The sequence below is a fragment of the Nicotiana tabacum genome, chromosome 4 (assembly GCF_000715075.1).
Source record: "Nicotiana tabacum cultivar K326 chromosome 4, ASM71507v2, whole genome shotgun sequence".
NCBI classification, from domain to species: Eukaryota; Viridiplantae; Streptophyta; class Magnoliopsida; order Solanales; family Solanaceae; genus Nicotiana; species Nicotiana tabacum.
The window spans coordinates 66084100-66105462 of record NC_134083.1 but is presented as its reverse complement, the minus strand read 5'-3'; the positions used below and the strand labels follow the sequence as shown (position 1 = coordinate 66105462).

General features: G+C 41.2%; 1 pseudogene; it reads right to left on the bottom strand.

The window, feature by feature from the left end:
• Window positions 1-420: 420 nt before the first annotated feature.
• Window positions 421-18913, bottom strand: LOC107764548 (cullin-1-like; annotated as a pseudogene).
• Between the last annotated feature and the right edge of the window lie 2450 nt (window positions 18914-21363).

The window sequence follows — 21363 nt, the reverse complement described above, 5'->3', positions numbered from 1 at the left end:
TTCTGAGCAGGTGGCTCGGGTTTATATCCGCGAGATTGTCAGGCTTCATGGCGTACCGGTATCCATCATCTCTGACCGGGGTACACAGTTTACATCCCGATTTCGAGGTTATTTACTAAAAAAGTTGACTCAAGTCAAACTTAACCATTTTAAGCCATTATTAAGGAACTAAGTGTTTCGATTTGAACTCGACCCCTTCCAAACCTGAACTAACCATCCCCGCATGTCATAAAGTAGTAAAAGCACATACGGAGAGTCTTAATTAGGGGAACGAAGATCTAGAAAGCAAAATGACCGGTCGAATCGTTACAATACCTTATCCAACATCTCCTCAATAACATCATCACTGAGCTTTTCACCCCAACTTTTCTTATGAACATTATCGCAATAAGAAGCAAGAAGCTATGCACTCGAACAACCTTATAAAGTCTTGTCACACAAGACCTCAAATGCCTCCTTGAGAGCCTGTATAAGTCAAACTTTAGCCATCATAAACTTTGACAAATAAGACAAAGTAAAAGAGATCAGCAACAACTATTAACAACTGAACATACCATATGCAAGAAGAAGTTATTATTAAAATATTCCGTAACATAAGCCATACACTTGTCGTGAAGCTCAATCAACTTCCTAACAAAGACCTGAGAAAAGGGATGAGTTCATGACTAAGTGAATACTACCCATACATAAAAGTGAAATCAAAATATGGGAATATGGTTCTACCTGCTCCCCTGAGCCCGAACGTTCCGCCTGTGCAAGAACACACATATCAGCACCTCAAATGAAAACATAATAAATTGTTATCATGAACAAAAGTTTCTTGAAACCATAGGATAACAAAGCTTCAGAGAAACTTCACATATATGTACTTCATTTGTACAAATGCTTTCAATTTCACTCAAAATCTTTTGTTCTCGAAATGGTGTTTCATGTAACCCCCCACTGTTTCTTCCCTATTAACAACTTAAAAGGACTTTAGACTCGCTTATAATTAACAGATAATCATCATTCTTAGGTGTAAACCCATAAAAATATAAAACATGAAGATGCCACTTCACTTGCTTGCCAGATCTTCAGCTTGTTGCACCAGGATCTCGCCTGCAGATGTTTAGCCAAAATTCCAAAACTAAATAAATAATCCTTTTCTTAGTCGCTAATTGCCATAGATTTTTTTTCACATGTTTAAACATATTTGCAACATGTTCCAATCCCATCGAAATTCTGTGGAATAGCCTTTTCAGTGGAGAAGTAAGGCAAAATAGAGCAGCATCAAATAACATGTAAAATACATTGAAACCACCAGAAAACTAATAGTGAAAAGAAAAATAAGGAAGCAATACCTTATCATCTCTAAGCGAAGCTTGGCATCCAGAATGCTCCTTCTCAAGTTTGATTGGTATATAAAACCAATAATTCATTTTGCACTTTCTATAGCATAAATTTAGTCCTAGCATTAAAGATAAATCCAACAAAAGGAAGATTTTTGACATGTAGAAAGTCTGAATTTTCAGCATTCTAAATCAAGTATATATCAGATGGATACTTTAAAGCAATGACATCAATAAGAAGTGTAAGGTTTTAACCAAATTCAAAGGCTGACCTCCAGAAGTTTTTCCTCACTATTAAAGTGGAGATAATGAGACACTCTATCCTGCTCTTTCGTCGGGCACTACTCCTCTGTATGTGTTAGCAAAGCACGGTTATCAAAATTTACTCTGGCAACTTAAAATAATAACCAAACCATTTACAAACTCAAAAAAATTGTAAAAATGAACTGTACCTTCAACATATAATCTGGACAAGAAAATTCTAGGATCCAACTTGAAGCCTTCCGAGAATAATAAGCTGCAGGACTCTCATTGAATCTTCAAAGTCATTTTCATAACACTCCATTTGCCCCATTCTAATTCCAACAAATATATCAAGTACGTTCTTCAGTAAGGCTCTGTCAATCTTCTCACCATCACGTTCTTGATCAATCTAATTTAAGAGGACTCTTAATCTAACCCTCATAACTAGCAAATAATATCGCAGGACTTGGGGTCAAATGAAAGGGGAAGAAACAAAAATAAAATGAGAGGATAGGATACATGCCAACACTATAACTGCATCTCTAGCTTTACCATTCAACTCCTGATAAACCTATTATCAACAAAAAACATAAAAATAAGTTGCCCACAGAATGAAGTTATAAAGAAAGGCCATCCCCCAAAAGAACAAGAACAATAATATTTTCAATAAATAGATAGGAGATGCAAAAAGCATACCAGATCCCGGAAGCACGTTAGACTAAATTCGCTAAGTACAGGTAGTAACCTTCAGGCAAGAAACATACTCGTCAAGATATAAGAAGAACCGTGAGAGCCATCTGACAAAAAGATTATAATTCCCCCATCTTTTCACAAACTCCCTCAACATAGACTCATCCTGCTTCGCTCTTAAATCATGCAAAACCTAATAAAGAACATAAAATACTAATTTCAAAATTGAATGGCAATAGCAAACTCAAGTTCTATTCATTAAGTGCCTAATTAAAGTACAACTCCGACAAAAGACCTGATAATTGCATGAAAGGTAAATATGTTTGCCCCATCACATATGTAACCATCAACTAATAACTTTCGATACCCAATTATAATGAGAGACAAGGTTAACAGTTCTGACAGTAGACTTGATGTATTTGTCAAATGCTTCCTTGCACTTCTCATACAGCTACTGTAAGTGATTATAATCTTGCTGTCCTTCTACAATCTGCTTCCAAATAATGATTGCCATCTTATAAGCACATGATGTATTACCACCTGGATATGAGACATTGAACCACACATAATCACAAGACTACAATATATAACAAGTGTTCATAAGTAAAAATCAATCCCAAACCAATGTACACTTTTGCAATTAGCTTTATACATGTTGGCACATACAAAATGACCTAGACTCACATGCACTTTTCTTTTTTAAAAAAAAAACTTTTTTGCATAAGTTTTCAGTACTCTAGCATTCTTAAACTGAAATATGTCTTTCAATTTCAGTTTGCATTCAAATAGACCTCCAAAATCATAAGTTCGCACGTAGTGAATGTCATACCTCTTTTTTACAAACCCTTTAAAAGATACAAAGATTTTAAGAACTAAAAGGGTATCAAATTCTAGAGCAACCACTGTAAAAAATGTTGTAGGCGAGAGGCCAGTGTAAGCTGTTATGGAGTCTTTCAGTGTTTCCCATATCTCTAGGGTCATAATTTTGCATAGGAAAAAGAATTTATATTATTATACTGCAGGGTGAGAGAAACAAAGAGGTTTCTTGATTTTTGACTAATCAATCAGGTTTGTTTATCTAGTCTAGTGACAATTTTCTTGTGCTGTGCCGGACTGACAAAATGTAGGTTGATTTTACACTGACAGCAAAAATGGCAATTGGGAAACAAGGGATTTTTAGAAAAACTTCAAAGTTTCCCCAATTCTCTTACATCCTTTCTTCAAAGTTCTAGCAATTAATAATAATCTTAGACAATAGCAAAAATATTCTCCAACTGGATAACGTTATACCGAAAACATATCCACAGTAGTGGTGGCATAACCCCCACCACCATGAAAACCAAGGGATGCTCTATCAGGGATGACTTCAAGGTCGAGAAGGCCTCCGGTAAACAAGACCGAGTTGGAGGAGCATGGAGATACATATGCTCTGTTACTGAAGATACCCTTCCCATAGTCCGAGAGGACTACAAATGGGAAGGCAAGTACGTGGTTGTCCCCGGGCCAAAGGACGATATTACAACCCACGTGGAGGGGTATTTAAGTGCTTACACTTATCCCTTCACACTGTGCCCGATAGACCCAGTAATCTTGGCCTTTTGTAAGAGGTACGAGGTTTGCCTCGGACAAATTCACCCGTCCTTCTAGAGGATTGTGATCCTCCTGCGCCATTTTGTGAACAACACCGAATCTCCTCGGTTCACCCTCGACCATCTACTCCGTCTGTACAGTCCCCGAATTTTCCGAGGGGGGCTAATCAAGCTTATTCGCCTGCTAGCAAGGCCCCTTTTTTCGAGCATCGACTAGGAACGAGATCGAGGTTGGCAAGGGCATTTTGTTTGGGCAAAAACTGAAAACCTGATCCCTTCCAAGTTCCTTCCATTCGCCGAGAAGTGGAATACATTTCGTAAGTGTAGTCTTTCCTTAAGTGTCAATTTCCCTTAATTTGTTCTCTCATCGCCAGTATTTATGGCCGTGCAGCTATTTCCCGTGTACCTAATGCGATCCCCTGGCTCAGGGAGTGGATCGAAGGATTCTGCAAGCAGATGACATACTACGAGCACACGTGGCACAAACTTTCGAAGGGCAAATGGGAGGCACGTTCTCATGGTAAAGCTCTCTCCTGAATAGTTATTACTACGCCCCAAACTTACATAATGCTGACTTTTTCCACCGAACATAGTCCACTGCACGGGGATGAGGATACATACTTACCCGTCGAACCTTCCGTTTCGGGATAGCCTGGGGCTTCAGCGGAGTAGAATAAGAGGAAAATAAAGTCCTCGAGTTCACCGAATCCCGAGGCAAAGAGAAAACAAGGGCGGGTACCCGGGCTCGTAAGCCTAAGAAGAATACTAATTCCAGGATACCAGACTCTGACTTCTTTCACCTGCTCAGGGATGAGCCCGAAGAAGACAACATCTTTGTCGTCCATGGATCGACCCCTGTCGGGGAGCAAACGACAACCAAGGCCGATCCCCTTCCGATTCGAGAGGCCGAAGTGGAGACGGAGGTTGTGACCTCCCAAGAAGTCATTCTTGTTCTGAAGGAGGCGACCAGTGTGATCGATATCATCAAGACGCCCTCCTATACTGAGTCTGTACTTGAAGAGGCACAAACGTGTATGGAAAAGTCAAGTGAAGGAGTTCAGGGCGCAGATGATCCTCTCCGCTCCTTTTTCGATGGCATGGACATGTCCATATTGGAATATTTCTCCAGGCTGGGTCACCTAGAGATCTCGAAGAAGTAAGTGCCCTCGGGAGCTGACGGGCCGAGTTCGAGCCCAATATTGGTAAAGAAATTTCTTGCGCCGAGCGTGGACCCTGAGCGCAACAGGGCTATCATTCCCGGAGGATGCCCAGATCCTGTCTGCTCCGGTAGGTGTAGCCAGCTACCTCCGATTCCTGGTGACCGAGGAGGACCGGGAAAAGATGAACGAGGTGGGCACATCATGTCTCTTTAACGAGGCGTAGCAGGCGCTGAACCGGGTAAGGCTCTAACACTTTCATACTTCCTTCATAAATCACACTTAAGTTTTCTTTTGATGTATCTTACTTCTTTTGTTGTTTTATAGGCTTCTGTGCTTCATCATGAAAGCATCCTCCAGTACCGCTTTGAAATCAGCCAGCTCGAGTTCGAGCTCAAAGAACAGGTCTGGAAGAAGGACATGTATATGTTTCTTGGTGAGCAATAGGACGAGGCCCTTAGAGACCTCCAGGTTGAGCTGGACAAAACTCATAAAAAGGCCTCGATCCTGAAGCGGGAACATGCTGACCTGGTTGAAAAGGTAAAGGTTTTTGAAGCTAGAAATGAGGAACTAGTCTTGGTGACTAACAACACAACCTCGTAGGTCCAACAGAAGATTGACCTGATCGACCAGCTCCGCCGAGATGAACGAGGTGAAGGCCATGGCCGAAGTGTGGAAGGGCAGGATGGACCTGCTGGCTTTGGAGAAGGAAATTGCGAAGGCAAAGCTAGCATCAGTTGAGAACCAACTATGGATGGCGAAGGACAAAGCTGATAAGTGGTCTCAGCTGAATGATGATATCCGAGCATAGTTGAGCTCGACCGTCATAGAACGGGATGCCCTCAGAAGAGAATATGAGGCACTAAAAACCAAATTGGACACAACCTTCGCTGATTCCGAGGAAAATTATGGCCCAGTACAAGGTTGATGTGGAGGCAGCCGAGACCAGCCTAAAGACAAAGGCTGAATACGTGAAGCGGTTGTCCCGAAGAGAGACCCTCGAAAAGATTCACGCCCGAGGCTTCAACCTATCGGTCAAGATAGAGGAAGCTAAGAAGCTCGAGGCCGAGGAAAATGAGCTTTACGAGCCTGAGGGTGCCTAAGGCTCCGAGGGTTTTGAGGGATCCGATAGTTCTGAAGACGAGTCAGGCCCCGGTGAAGACCAGGCGTAGATGCCTTAGTACCTTTTCAGTTTTTGTTTTTTCCTTATGTATTTTTTTTCATTCATGTTGGGGCTATTTTACTGGGCCTTTGTAAATATATTTTGGAATGTATATATGAAAATTTTCCCTTTCTGGCAATATCGTGTCTTTACTTTTCAAGCATCTTTTATTCATGTATTATTTTTGGCGCCTTAGCATAGAATTAGATGTAGTTCCGGGGTATTCATTTTTCGGAAGTTCGAGCGAAGCCCGACTTCGAAGCAACTTTATTTGCTCGTGGCTTCGAAACCTTGTTGCGACCGGAGGTTCCCAAGATGCTTAAATGTTTTTAGACGGTGTTTTTGCCGAGGGAAAGATTTAGTAGGTTTCGAGTTTTTGTAAAGGCCTTACTTTCTGATTACGAACTTCAGACGTCTTCGAGCCATTTTTAAGACAGTCGTAGCCTTTTATTTTTGGGCACTGCCTAATAGGTTTGGTGCCTCTGGGATTCATTAGCCCGGGTCATCCGAATTTTCTTCGGGCGACAGTCCCCGAATAAGGGTAGCATTTAGACTCGATAGTCCTCAAGCAGGGGTAGCCCTTGGGCTCGATAGTTCCCGAGTAGAGGTAGCCCGTGGGCACTAGGATCCGGAATCTAAGAAGCAAAAAATGTGTTATAGCAAAGCGGAACTTTCTCTCATTTCTCAGTGTGTAAAGTACATGATCGAAAGCGCATAAAAACTTATGTCATAGCTAGAGTAGACTATGTGAGAACGGTTCATGATGACTATTTGGCCCTTACAATGAATCCTAACCACCAAGCCTTAGCTTCTAGCATACAAAGTTTTCTTTTTTTCTTGCTAAAAACCTTAATCCGAGGGTAATGACCCCCAGTATTCGAGGTCAAACTTGTGAGGGCTCGGATAATGTTGAAATGAAGTGAACAATCATTGACTCCGTTTTGAAACTGGTGTTCGAATCTAAGTCAGCACGTTTTACTGTCTACTCGTTAAAAACTTTGCCGAAAACCCATTTTGGGACAAAACTGATTCAAGGGAAAAAGAGTGCAACTCGTGCTTTCAGACCTAATAGCCACATCCATCCTTGGCGGTTTACCTACAAATGTTAGTCCAATTCATAACATGATTAAAGAGTAATTGAGTTCGTACCTTAGCAGTAGTACCGCTTTAAGTGTGTCACGTTCCAGTTGTTAGGTAGTTGCACACCGTCTCTTGCTTCGAGTTTGTACGAGCCTTTGCCGGTTATTCTAACAACTCGATATGGTCCTTCCCAGTTCGGTCCCAGCTTCCCCTCGTTCGGGTTTTGGGTGTGCAATGTTATTATCCTCAACACCAAGTCCCCGATCTGAAAGTGTCAGAGGTTGGCTCTTCGATTGTAGTGTATTTCAATTCACTATTTCTAGGCAGCCAACCGGACCAGGAGGCCTCCCGCCTTTCATCCTATAATTCCAGGTTTGTGATCATGGCCTCTTCGTTTGACTCTTCTGTCACATTTTGGAATCTGAGGCTTGGTTTTCCCACTTCAACTGGTATTAAGGCTTCATCCCTAGAGACCAACGAGAATTGGGAGGCTCCGGTACTAGATTTCGAGGTAGTACGGTATGCCCAAAGGACTTCGGGCAGGATTTCCTTCCATTTCCCTTTGGCATCAGTCAACCTCTTTTTCAGGTTTTGAAGTATGGTCTTTTTGTTGAATTTGCCTGCCCGATTCTACTAGGGTGATAAGGCGTTGATAGTATCTTTTTTATCTTGTGGTCTTTGAAAAATTTATTTATCTTGCTGCGATGAATTGTTTTCCATTATCCCAAACGACCTCGGCCGGTATCCCGAATCGGCATATTATGCGGTCCCAGATGAAGTCAATGAGTTCCTTTTCCCAAACATTTTCAAATACTTGAGCTTCGACCCATTTGAAAAAATAATCGGTCATGAATAGTATGAATTGAGCCTTACCGGGTGCCCATGGAAGGGGACCAACGATATCTATTCCCCATTTCATAAATGGTCGCGGGGACAAGACCGAGTGGATTCATACTCTGCCACATTGTTAGTCAATTTCACAGTTTTAGTAGACTGCCTAACTACATTCCCCGTAGATGGTTTTAACACGATGCCGAGCCCGGACCCCTTTGAGTTCTAGGCACCATCCATAGAAAGGGTCCAGATTCCTGAGGTAGTCCCCGAGGTTAACAATAATTCCCTTTCGACCTCGGGTATTAAGGCTGGCATAAAGTCGGCCACGAAGTCTGCCAAAATTTGATATTTTATGGCGGTTCGGGGTCGATACTTGATATCGTACCTGTTGATTTTGATGGCCCATTTGGCCAACCGGCCGGAGAGCTCGGGTTTGTGCATGATGTTCCTCAGTGGGTAAGAGGTCACGACACATATGGGGTGACATTGAAAGTATGTTTTTAACTTTCTGGAGGCGCTTTACAAAGCGAGCACTATTTTTTTTAGGTGAGGATACGTTGTTTCGGCCTCGCCTAGAGTTCTACTGACATAGTAAATAGGAAATTGTGTACCTCCACCTTCCCAAACTAAGACTCCACTTACCGCCACGTCAGAAACGGCCAAGTAAAGGTACAACTATTCGTCCGCCTTCGGAGCGTGCAGCAGGGGCGGACTCGATAGGTACCGTTTGAGTTCTTCCAAATCTTGTTGGCATTCTGGAGTCCAGGAAAAGTTATTCTTCTTCTTTAATAGTGAGAAGAACCGATGGCTTTTGTCCAAAGACCTTGATATGAACCGGCCAAGGGAGGCTATACGCACGGTTAGCCTTTGAATGACCTTGACTTTGTCCACCACAGTGATATCTTCTATGGCTTTGATTTTTTCCGGATTGATCTCGGTCCCTCGATTGGACACCATGAACCCGAGAAGGTTTTTCGATTTGACCCTGAATGCACACTTCCCCGAGTTCAGCTTCATATTGTATTTTTTTAATATGTCGAAGGTCTCCTGCAAATATTTTAAATGGTCCTCTGCTTGTAGGGACTTGACTAACACGTCGTCAATATAAACTTCCATTGATTTCCCTATCTGTTCTTCGAACATCCGGTTTACTAGGTATTGATAGGTGGCACCGATGTGTTTTAATCCGAACAGCATGACATTATAACAGTAAGTACCAAATTTAGTGATAAAAGAACTCTTTTCTTGATCGACCGGGTCCATCCGAATTTGATTGTACCTGGAATAGGCATCGAGAAAACTGAGTATCTCGTGTCTGGTTGTCGCATCGATCATCCGATCGATGTTACGCAAAGGGAAAGAATCCTTGGGGCATGCCTTGTTTAGATCTTTGTAATCTATACATGTTCTTAGCTTATTCCCTTTTTTAGGAACTAGTACTACGTTAGCTAACCAGTCCGGGGTAGTTAACCTCCCAAATGGATCCTATTTTAAGGAGTTTAGATACCTCGTCCTTGATGAATGCATGTTTGACCTAGGACTACGGCCTCTTTTTCTGCTTAAACGGATGGAACTTCGGGACCAAACTCAGCTTATGAGTGGTCACCTCCGGCGGGATCCCTGTCATGTCAAGATGGGACTAAGCGAAATAATCTATGTTAGCTTTGAGAAAATTAATAATTTTTTTCTTGAGCATAGGGGTTAACCCTTGCCCATGTATACCTTTTGATCCGGTAGGTGTTCGGTCAATGTGACTTGCTCTAACTCTTTGACCATCGATTTGGTGGCGTCGGTATCATCAGGAGCTACGAACGATCTCGAAACTCCGTAATTATCCTCCTCGTCTACTCCTCGTTCCTCCGGTTCGGCCGGGACCGACATCGATGGTTGCTATTTAACTTTGCCCTATCTGGTCAGCTCTATGTTCCTTAATGTTGAGACGGCAGGCACCGGGAGTACTTCATCGACTGCGAAAATCTCCTTTACAGCCGGCTATTCTCCGTAGACCATCTTGATTCGTCCCAGTGTAGGGAATTTCAACGCTTAGTGTAAGGTCGAAGGTGCCGCCCTCATGTTGTGAAACCATGGCCTTCCGAATAGAGCATTATATCTCATGTCCCCACCAATCACATAAAAACTTTGTCTCTCGGATCATCCCAGCGGTGTTCACTGGTAGGGTCATCTCCCCTTTAGTGGTTTCGCATGCCATGTTCAATCCGTTCAACACCTGAAATGCTGCATTATTTGATATTGTAACCCTAATTTCTCTACGACCCTCGATCTGATGATGTTGGCCGAGCTACCCGGATCAATCAACACACGTTTAACTCGAGATTTATTATTAAGTACGGATATTACCAGTACATCATTATGAGGTTGTACGATGCCCTCGGCGTCCTCTCTGGTGAACGAAACAGTTTCTTCTTGTACATAATCTCGGGTGTGCTTTTCCCTCGTGATGGATACTTTAGTGCGCTTTATTATTGGCCCTTGGGGAACATCGACCCCTCCAATAATCATGTTGACGATGTAATGAGGTTTCTCTTGTTTGGTCTGTTTGTTGGCGCCCCAGTTCCTGAAGTGGATTTTGACTCGATCACTCAGAAATTCTCAGAGGTGCCCGATATTAAACAACTGGGCAACTTCTTCTCTAAATTGCCGGCACTCCTCAGTCCTATGTCCATGAGTTCCATGGTACTTACACATTAAGTTAGGATCTCTCTAGGTAGGCTCAGACTGATTTGGTCGAGGCCACTTGGTTTCCTTGATGCACCTGATGACTGATACTATTGTGGTAGCATCAACGTTGAAGTTATACTATGATAATCTTGGTGCTTCCCTGCCCCCGAGCAGCTTGTCGAAACCATTTTTGCTCATCAGACCTCGGCTATTGGGCCCTCAATAGTTCTCTTTCGTTCCTTGAGAGGTGATGCCCGGACTCGTTTCCCCTTGATCTGCATTGTATGGTTGGTACCGATATCGGACCGACCTTGATTCATGGTCGACGACTCTCTTAGACTTGTCGTCATCTCTGATGGGATAATCGGACCCATACGGGCTCCGAGTTGGTCATCCTCGACTCTAATTTTTGATTGGTACCTGTTGTGGACGTCGGCCCAAGTTACCGCCGGGTACTTTACCAAATTTTATTTTACCTGTTGCGAAGTCAATGAGCTTCGAGGGTTAAGTCCTTGAGTGAATGCCTGAACTGCTCAATCATCTACAACCGGAGGCATGTCCATCTGTTCAATATGGAACCTTAACACGAACTCCCTGAGCATCTCCCTGTCTCTTTGTTTAACCTTGAAAAGGTCCTATTTTTTGGTCTCGTCCTTGATGGCCCCAGCATGAGCCTTCACAAAAGTATCTTCAAGCATAGCAAACGAGTCAATGGAATTTGGGGTAAGTTGTGATACCATATCATTGCTCCTTTTGACAGAGTCTCCCCGAACTTCTTTAGTAACACCGACTCGATCTCATCATCTTCCAAGTCGTTCCCCTTGATGGCGCATATGTAGGAGGTCACATGCTCATTCGAAGCTCTGGTTCCATTATATTTTGGAATATCGGGCATTCGAAACCTCTTCGGGATCGGCTTTGGTGCCGCGCTCGGAGGGAAAGGCTTTTGGAAATATTTCTTGGAATCTGGTCCTTTCAATATCGATGGAGCTCCCGGGAATTGATCGACCCTGGAATTATATGTCTCCACATTCTTATCGTTGGCCTCAATTTTCTTCTTACCCGATTCTACCTGCTTCGTCAATGCTTCAAGCATTTTCATTATCTCGGGGTTGACCCCGGGCTCAACTTCACCCGACCTTTCAATGGTTTGTTCGTTTCTTCGGGTGTTCTCCTGGGACCGTTCGGGCTCGACCCTGCCAGGGACGTGGCCTTGATTCTGTAGCTTCTCTATCGCCGCTTGTTGAGCCTGCAACATTTTGAAGATTAGCCGCAGGCTTACACCAACACCTTCGCCCTCAGATGTTTCGCGAACTATTGGTCTGGGAACTCTACGAACACATTTTTCGGGGTTAGTTGGCAGGTTTACATCGATAGCAACCTGTGAATTGGCGTCGATTGGATCGACAACTGAGACTCCGTTGGGATCAGAAGGGGCACCTCATTGCTAGGCACTAGATTGTTGTTTTTCGCCATGATGGACAGACTCAGCCTCAAAGTTCAAGTAGGCAGACTGAGAATTTAAAATTTTTAAGCTGACCTGAATTTGAGACTTTAAAGAACAAGCGTAAAATAGAGTGTGTTATGGAAATTTGTATCAAATCACCACTATTATCCTTAGCCCCACGGTGGGCTCCAAACTGTTTACCCTAAAAAACGGATAACAATTAAATTTGTACGCGATTTTAAGTGTTTGTGGATTGATTCAACGCAAATAATCAAGAATGTTAGATAAATGGGTTAAAGATAAAATGAATAATCAAACCAATTGTGATGTTATGACCTGACTCATATTTAGGCTGGACAATAGTTCTGCCCTCGATCGGACCCCCGGTTCGAAGTCAATTGTGTATGAAAAACAATAAAATAAGAATTTTGCAATAGCTAAAAAGCAAAAAAATAAATTTATATTGCCTTGGTATGTGTGTTACAATGTGTCTTATCAAAGAAATAAATTTCCTTTATATAGCAGGGGAATATTATTCATAGTATAAGTCTAAAAAAGGCAAAAATCCTCATCTCTCATTAATTACTGATCTGTAACATCCATCGAGCGAGATTCGCGCCATGATATCCGGTTGGTTCCGGATGTCGCGGCTCTATATCTCTCGCCTACAACCGTTCATTGCGCTTCCAGAAGTCTTAGAGCTCGTTCTGAGTTCGGGGTGCGTCGTCGTATCAGGCCCGATGGCGAGCACTCTGTTCGGACCTTGATACAAAGAGTTACCAGCTTCGATTTTGATCTTATATATTCATACTCTTACTTCGTTTGATCCACGAAAAATCGGGGTGTGCGCTAATCTCAATTTCACCCGTATACAAATGGCATATTATGTTGAGCCGTTTTATAGGAACTTATGCTGTGATAAAACATGATGTGTTTTAATTTCAGTGAAGTCTATATATTGAATGAAAAAAAAGAGAAAGGAAGAGACCAGAATAAACAAGGTTACCATAATCATATCGGCGATGTGTGATCACGCCAGATAAATTCATTGATAATGGTAACTCTTGATGCATTTGTACTTAAAGAAGTTGGGAGTTGACATATACGGATGTGAAGGTGGAGTTATGGTTTGACATAAGTATGGAATTTTAAATGGCTAAATTGTTTGTATTAAAGTGCTTAGGGATGTGTAGCCAATCAAATATATCCTAACCATCCCGCAACTTACATTACAACCAAATAAAGTCCTACTTGATCCTTGACTGAATGAGCTCAATTAGTAGAGTAGTATATTACGAACAAGCTTATGGTACATCTTTTGTGGCACATGAATGTTGTTTCTGAGAGTGAGCGAATTCTTCCTATCTTAAGTTCCTAATTGTTCTTAAACTTTATTCTATGTGGAACTACTCTCTATTGTTGTGTGAGGGCACTTGATTCACGAAGGAAAGGTAATGTCATTGACCTCTGTGTTAGAGTAAGTGAGCAGGTTGTGTAAAATACGTGGTGATGTTGAGTCAACTCTTGAGGCGAGGATGTTACGTTATTGTGCTTAATCTATTTTAGTATTCTTGGTATGATGAGTCAGGATAGTTGTTTAAAAAGGTCGTGTCTATGTGAAGTGTAGTTTGATTGCTCGAGGACGAGCAATGGTTTAAGTGCGGGGTGGTCATGGTAGGCTAGAAACTCATATTTTAGTCGCTTATTGCACCTAATTCACTACACTTTACTTATGTTGAGCTTTAGTTAATAGTGCTTTGCACTTATTATGTGTGAGTAGAAGCCCAAGGGATTAAACCGGATTCGCGTTCGGGGATCGAGGACCAAGTCTGGATGTCAAAAATTGGAGAAATGAACTACTTTAAGAAAAATGCATAGCCGCGCCGCATGGGGTGCCACGGTAGTGCAAAATCTACCCAGAATCCATTCTGCAAATCATTCTGGAATTCCTCACAAGCGCGCCGCATGGTGCGGCGCGGCATGCGGCGCGGTGGTACGAATTTCTTAGAGTATCGTCCCATTTTCACTAAACTAAGGTATTTTTGTCCGGGGTTAATTGGGGGATGGCTTAAATACATGGAAAATACCATTTTTGGGACTTTTGGACAGATTTCGGCCTAAGGAGGCCAAGGAGGCTAAGGAGGAGTTGGAAGAACACAAGCACAAGGATTTCATCATTCCTTCCTCACTCAAGATCCGGGCTTGGATTGTATTTATGTTTTCCTATACTTTTGTTACATTTGTGAAGAACTTCTCCATGTCTATGGAGTAGATCCTTTTGGGTTTTGATGGATTTGATGTATTAATGATTATTTGTGGATTATAGCTCTAGTTTTATGTATTTGAATCGATTTTGGAAGATTTGATTGTTGCATCTATATTCACTTGTTCTTGTAATCGAAAGAGTGTGATATCTTTGTATTATATTGTTGGTTGAGTTCATAGATTCTTCGAAGTAATCGAAAGAGGCTAGTTGGGCGGCTCTGGGGTAAGGCAAGTGAGGCCCTTGCCTTAGCCCCCAAATAATTAAGGCCCCAAAAATAAGTACTACTATATTATTATATAATATATATAATCCATAATTTATATTTATATAATTATTAATAAAATATTTCAAATTTTAATAATTTTTATTATTTAGTAGACGTAAGATTGAGTGAGTTAATTGGATAAATTATTCTCACTAAATTTAATAATATATTTATCTTCTCATCAATTTTATTTTTCTTCCTTTATTATAGTCTTTTTTCATGGTTCTCACGATTTTACTTTATAATTTCAACTAAAATTCTCTAAATTAACTATTCTTTTTTCTCACATTTGATTGATCCACACACGAGAAAGCGAAGTTCGTTTGTGTCTCATCTTTTTTAACTAAGAAATCCCTGAGACAAATGTCGCAAGGTTCAAAACACGATGGATAATGGGCTCACCCTTTCTCATTTTCACTTGAGGGAATAATTCAATACCATATGACGTGCGCCTAACTTATACATCATGAGTTGCGCTCTCACCACTATATCAAAGTCATGTAGGTTTTTTTGTATCTCAATTTAATATGGATTTCGTAAAAGATGTTTCATGGTCTTTTTAATATATTTTGGTTTTAGGCCACCAGTTCTGTTGAGCCGCCCCTCATTGATGATCAACAATTATTTACATATTACTACCCCACTACGAACGTATTGTTCAACCAGTTTCATTCACATTTGGTAACTGAATGACACATTCACTGTCTTTAATGTTCTTGTCATTGTTGCATTATCTTAAGTGAGACTCTATAAATTTGATTGAGAATATCAGGTGTGGACAAGTGGCTCTAGTAGATGATTAGTATAGCCTTGATTTAGGTCCCCCAAAATTTTTGATAATGAATTTTATAATTTTATTTCAAATTAGACAATATTAATATTTGTAGAAAAAATAAAAAAGTACAAAAAATTGTAAAAGAGAAAGAAAGGTGTCTACTCTTTAACAATAAAAATCTTTTTAAAGCGTTAAATTAAACTACTTAAATCTTCATATTCGTAAATACATTGTTTACAACAATATCAAAAATAACATATTGCAAATACATGTCTAACATCTCATTTATTTAAATTATCCTTTTCTAATATAAATAATAATATTAATATGTGAAGTTAAAGACTTTATGTCATTTAAGAATATATACTATAAAAAACAAGTATATGAAAAAAATGGCAAGATTAATTTTTTTGCATATATGTGTATACGTACTAATAAAAAAATATAAAGTCTCTTATTAAAATTTGCCTTTAGGCCACTAATTTTATGGAGCCGCCCTTGGCCAGATACACATTTCACAAACTTAAGTTGATGACCAAAAAAGATAAATGATAAAATAGACATCATAAACTTTGACAAATAAGGCAAAGTAAAAGAGATCAGCAATAACTATTAACAACTGAACATACCACATGCAAGAAGAAGTTATTATTAAAATATTCTGTAACATAAGCCATACACTTGTCGTGAAACTCAATCAATTTCCTAACAAAGACCTGAGAAAAGGGATGAGTTCATGACTAAGTGAATACTACCCATACATAAAAGTGAAATCAAAATATGGGAATGTGGTTCTACCTGCTCCCTTGAGCCCGAACGTTCAGCCTGTGCAAGAACACACATATCAGGACCTCAAATGGAAACATAATAAATTGTTATCATGAACAAAAGTTTCTTATAACCATAGGACAACAAAGCTTCTGAGAAACTTCACATATATGTACTTCATTTGTACAAATGCTTTCAATTCCACTCAAAATCTTTTGTTCTCGAAATGGTGTTTCATGTAAACCCCCCACTGCTTCTTCCCTATTAACAACTTAAAAGGACTTTAGACTCGCTTACAATTAACAGATAATCATCATTCTTAGGTGTAAACCAATAAAAATATGAAACATGAACATGCCACTTCACTTGCTTGCCAGATCTTCAGCTTGTTGCACCAGGATCTCGCCTGCAAATGTTTAGCCAAAACTCCAAAACCAAATAAATAATCCTTTTCTCAGTCGCTAATTGCCATAGATTTTTTTTCACCTGTTTAAACATATTTGCAACATGTTCCAATCCCATCAGAGTTCTGTGGATTAGCATTTTCAGTGGAGAAGTAAGGCAAAATAGAGCAGCATCAAATAACATGTAAAATACATTGAAACCACCAGAAAACTAATAGTGAAAAGAAAAATAAGGAAGCAATACCTTATCATCTCTAAGCGAAGCTCCGCATCCAGAATGCTCCTTCTCAAGTCTGATTGATATATAAAACCAATAATTCATTTTGTACTTTCTGTAGCATAAATTTAGTCCCTGATAAACCTATTATCAACAAAAAACATAAAAATAAGTTGCCCACAGAATGAAGTTATAAAGAAAGGCCATCCCCCAAAAGAACAAGAACAATAATATTTTCAATAAATAGATAGGAGATGCAAAAAGCATACCAGATCCCGGAAGCACGTTAGACTAAATTCGCTAAGTACAGGTAGTAACCTTCAGGCAAGAAACATACTCGTCAAGATATAAGAAGAACCGTGAGAGCCATCTGACAAAAAGATTATAATTCCCCCATCTTTTCACAAACTCCCTCAACATAGACTCATCCTGCTTCGCTCTTAAATCATGCAAAACCTAATAAAGAATACAAAATATTAATTTCAAAATTGAATGGCAATAGCAAACTCAAGTTCTATTCATTAAGTACCTAATTAAAATACAACACCGACAAAAGGCCTGCTAATTGCATGAAAGGTAAATATATTTTTCCCATCACATATGTAACCATCAACTAATAACTTTCGATACTCAATTATAATGAGAGACAAGGTTAACGGTTCTTACAGTAGACTTGATTATTCGTCAAATGCTTCCTTGCACTTCTCATACAGCTGCTGTAAGTAATCATGCGGGGGATTCTAAGTACACATCCCAAATATAGTTTTGTAGAGTGCCATGTACTCTTCAGAGCTGAAATAATCTTGTTGTCCTTCTGCAATCTACTTCCAAATGATGATTGCCATCTTATAAGCACGTGATGTATTGCCACCTGGATATGAGACATTGAACCACACATAATCACAAGACTACACCATATAACAAGTATTCATAAGTAAAAATCAATCCCACACCAATGTACACTTTTGCAATTAGCTTTATACATGTTGGCACATACAAAATGACATAGACTCACATGCACTTTTCTTTTAAAAAAAAATATTTTTTGCATAATTTTTCACTACTCTAGCATTCTTAAACTGAAATATTTTTTTTTGTTTCAGTTTGCATTCAAATAGACCTCCAAAATCAAAAGTTCGCACGTAGTGAATGTCAAACCTCCTTTTTACCAACCCTTTAAAAGATAAAAAGATTTTAAGAACTAAAAGAGTATCAAATTCTAGAGCAACCACTGTAAAAAAATGTTGTAGGCGAGAGACCAGTGTAAGCTGTTATGGAGTCTTTCAGTGTTTCCCATATCTCTAGGGCCGTAATTTTGGACAGGAAAAAAAATTTATCTGATTATACTGCAGGGTGAGAGAAACAAAGAGGTTTCTTGATTTTTGACTAATCAATCAGGTTTGTTTATCTAGTCTAGTGACAATTTTCTTGTGCTGTGTCGGACTGACAAAATGTAGGTTGATTTTACACTGACAGCAAAAATGGCAATTGGGAAACAAGGGATTTTTAGAAAAACTTCAAAGTTTCCCCAATTCTCTTACATCTTTTCTTCAAAGTTCCAACAATTAATAATAATCTTAGACAATAGCAAAAATATTCTCCAACTGGATAACGTTATACCGAAAACATATCCACAGTAGTGGTAGCATAACCCCCACCACCATGAAAAGCTTCATACCCGGGGATGCTCTATCAGGGATGACTTAAAGGTCGAGAAGGCCTCCGTTAAACAAGACCGAGGTGGAGGAGCATGGAGATACATATGTTCTGTTACTGAAGATACCCTTCCCATAGTCCGAGAGGACTACAAATGGGAAGGCAAGTACGTGGTTGTCCCCGGGCCAAAGGACGATATTACAACCCACGTGGAGGGGTATTTAAGTGCTTACACTTATCCCTTCACACTGTGCCCGATAGACCCAGTAATCTTGGCCTTTTGTAAGAGATACGAGGTTTGCCTCGGGCAAATTCACCTGTCCTTCTAGAGGATTGTGATCCTCCTGCGCCATTTTGTGAACAACACCGAATCTCCTCGGTTCACCCTCGACCATCTACTCCGTCTGTACAGTCACCGAATTTTCCGAGGGGGACTAATCAAGCTTATTCGCCTGCTAGCAAGGCCCCTTTTTTCGAGCAATGACTAGGAACGAGATCGAGGTTGGCAGGGGCATTTTGTTCGGGTAAAAACTGAAGACCTGATCCCTCCCAAGTTCCTTCCATTCTCCGAGAAGTGGAATACATCTCGTAAGTATAGTCTTTCCTTAAGTGTCAATTTCTCTTTATTTGTTCTCTAATCGCCAGTATTTATGGTCATGCAGCTTTTTCCCAGGTTCCTGATGTAATCCCCCGGCTCAAGGAGTAGATCGAAGGAATCTGCAAGAAGATGTCATACTACGAGCGCACGGGGAGCAAATTTCGAAGGGCAAATGGGAGGCACGTTCTCATGGTAAGGCTCTCCCCTGAATAGTTATTACTATGCCCCAAACTTACATAATGCTAACTTTTTCCTTTCCCTCATAGGTCTGTCTAAGACCACCGAATATAGGCTACTGCACGGGGACGAGGATACGTCCTTACCCATTGAACCTTCCGTTTCGGGATAGCATGGGGCTTCCGCGGAGTAGAATAAGAGGAAAAGAAAGTCCTCGAGTTCCCCGGATCCTGAGGCGAAGAGAAAAAAAGGGCAGCCACCCGGGCTCGTAAGACCAAGAAGAATACTAAGTCCAGGGTACCAGACTCTGACTTCCTTCACCTGCTCAGGGATGAGCCCGAAGAAGACAACATCTTTGTCGTCCATGGATCGACCCCTGTCGGGGAGCAAACGACAACCAAGGCCGATCCCCTTCCGATTCGAGAGGCCGAAGTGGAGACGGAGGTTGTGACCTCCCAAGAAGTCATTCTTGTTCTGAAGGAGGTGACCAGTGTGATCGATATCATCAAGACGCCCTCTTATACTGAGTCTGTACTTGAAGAGGCACAAATATGTATGGAAAAGTCAAGTGAAGGAGTTCAGGGTGCAGATGATCCTCTCAGCTCCTTCTTCGATGGCATGGACATGTCCACATTGGAATATTTCTCTAGGCTGGGTCACCTGGAGATCTCGAAGAAGTACGTGCCCTCGGGAGCTGACGGGCCAAGTTCGAGCCCAAGATTGGTAAAGAAATTTCCTGTGCCGAGCGTGGACCCTGAGCGCAAGAGGGCTGTCAGTCCTAGAGGATGCCCGGATCCTGTCTGCTCTGGTAAGTGTAGCCAGCTACCTTCGATTCCTGGTGATCGAGGAGGACCGAGCAAAGATGAACGAGGTGGACACGTCATATCTCTTTAACGAGGCGCAGGAGGCGCTGAACCGGGTAAGGCTCTAACACTTTCATACTTCCTTCATGAATCACACTTAAGTTTTCTTTTGATGTCTCTTACTTCTTTTGTTGTTTTACAGGCCTCGGTTCTTCATCATGAAAGCATCCTCTAGTACCGCTTGGAAATCAGCCAGCTCGAGTTCGAGCTCGAAGAACAGGTCCGGAAGAAGGACATGTATATGTTTCTCGGTGAGCAATAGGACGAGGCCCTTAGAGACCTCCAGGTTGAGCTGGACAAAACTCAAAAGAAGGCCTCGATCCTGAAGCGGGAACATGCTGACCTGGTTGAAAAGGTAAAGGTCTTTGAAGCTAGAAACGAGGAACTAGTCGTGATGACTAACAACACAACCTCATAGGTCCAACAGAAGATTGACCTGATCGACCAGCTCTACCGAGATGAACGAGGTGAAGGCCATGGCCGAAGTGTGGAAGGGCATGATGGACCTGCTGGCTTTGGAGAAGGAAATTGCGAAGGCAAAGCTAGCATCAGTTGAGAACCAACTACGGGTGGCTAAGGACAAAGCTGATAAGTGGTCTCAACTGAATGATGATATCCGAGCAAAGCTGAGCTCGGCCGTCATAGAAGGGGGTGCCCTCGGAAGAGAATATGAGGCACTGAAAACCAAATTGGACATAACCTTCACTGATTCCGAGGTAAATTATGGCCCAATACAAGGTTGATGTGGAGGCAGCCGAGACCAGCCTAAAGACAAAGGCTGAATACGTGAAGCGGTTGTCCCGAAGAGAGACCCTCAAAAAGATCCACGCCCGAGGCTTCAACCTATCGATCGAGATCGAGGAAGCTAAGAATCTCAAGGCCGAGGCAAAGGAGCTTTACGAGCCTGAGGGTGCCGAAGGCTCCGAGGATTTTGAGGGCTCCGAGGAATCTGAGAGCTCCGATGGTTCTAACAACGAGTCGTGCCCCGGTGAAGACCAGGCGTAGATGCCTTAGTACCTTTTCAGTTTATTTTTTTCCTTATGTATTTTTTTTTCGTTCATGTTGGGGCTGTTTTACTGGGTCTTTGTAAATATATTTTGGAATGTATATATGAAAATTTTCCCTTTCTGGCAATATGGTGTCTTTACTTTGCTAGCAACTTTTA